Source organism: Chroicocephalus ridibundus, unplaced genomic scaffold, assembly GCF_963924245.1.
Source record: "Chroicocephalus ridibundus unplaced genomic scaffold, bChrRid1.1 SCAFFOLD_239, whole genome shotgun sequence".
Classification (NCBI taxonomy): domain Eukaryota; kingdom Metazoa; phylum Chordata; class Aves; order Charadriiformes; family Laridae; genus Chroicocephalus; species Chroicocephalus ridibundus.
Window position 1 is genome coordinate 41,003 of NW_026961248.1, and position 1,577 is coordinate 42,579.

Here is a 1,577-nt window from a genome sequence, read left to right on the forward strand (position 1 = left end):
GCTATATCTCCCACATGGAAAGTGCCAGGAGGGAGAAGTGGCGATTATGTTTAGACTTTCTCGGAACTGCTTCAAATCAACTAGATATCTTTGTGCTGTAAATCTCCCAACAGCCAAACGCAAAAGCAGCAAACATCTCGCTGTATGTCCCACATCCAAAGTGCCAAGAGAGAGCTTGCTCTCCCTGTCTTTGAGTACTGTTTTCGCTGTCCCGGTTACCTCTTTGCTAACATTCTCTTCAGCGCTGCAGGGAAACCAGGAACCACGTGGAGAAGGCACCCACACTGAAAGTGCCTGGAGGGAACATTGGGGCTTCTTCTCAGTGTCTCTGACATAGGGTTTCACTGTCCCGGGAAAGTCTCTGCTAACACCCTGCAGAGCGCTGTGCCAAATCTACAGAAACGTCTTGCGGTATCTCCTACAGGGAAAGTGCCAGGAGGGAATTGTCGAGCTTGTTCTCAGTGTCTCTGAGAATTGCTCTGATTATCCCTGTGACCTCTTTGCTAAGACTCTCCAGAGAGCCGTCCTCAAAACAAACACACATCTTGACATATCTCCCACATTGATCGCAGTGTCTCCAGGAACGGCATTCAAGGAGCCAGGACCTTTTCTCCCTACACTGTCCATTGAGTTGTCCTCAAAACCAAGATACATCCTGCTATATCTCCCACATGGAAAGTGCCAGGAGGGAGAAGTGGCGATTATGTTTAGACTTTCTCGGAACTGCTTCAAATCAACTAGATATCTTTGTGCTGTAAATCTCCCAACAGCCAAACGCAAAAGCAGCAAACATCTCGCTGTATGTCCCACATCCAAAGTGCCAAGAGAGAGCTTGCTCTCCCTGTCTTTGAGTACTGTTTTCGCTGTCCCGGTTACCTCTTTGCTAACATTCTCTTCAGCGCTGCAGGGAAACCAGGAACCACGTGGAGAAGGCACCCACACTGAAAGTGCCTGGAGGGAACATTGGGGCTTCTTCTCAGTGTCTCTGACATAGGGTTTCACTGTCCCGGGAAAGTCTCTGCTAACACCCTGCAGAGCGCTGTGCCCAATCTACAGAAACGTCTTGCGGTATCTCCTACAGGGAAAGTGCCAGGAGGGAATTGTCGAGCTTGTTCTCAGTGTCTCTGAGAATTGCTCTGATTATCCCTGTGACCTCTTTGCTAAGACTCTCCAGAGAGCCGTCCTCAAAACAAACACACATCTTGACATATCTCCCACATTGATCGCAGTGTCTCCAGGAACGGCATTCAAGGAGCCAGGAACTTTTCTCCCTACACTGTCCATTGAGTTGTCCTCAAAACCAAGATACATCCTGCTATATCTCCCACATGGAAAGTGCCAGGAGGGAGAAGTGGCGATTATGTTTAGACTTTCTCGGAACTGCTTCAAATCAACTAGATATCTTTGTGCTGTAAATCTCCCAACAGCCAAACGCAAAAGCAGCAAACATCTCGCTGTATGTCCCACATCCAAAGTGCCAAGAGAGAGCTTGCTCTCCCTGTCTTTGAGTACTGTTTTCGCTGTCCCGGTTACCTCTTTGCTAACATTCTCTTCAGCGCTGCAGGGAAACCAGGAAC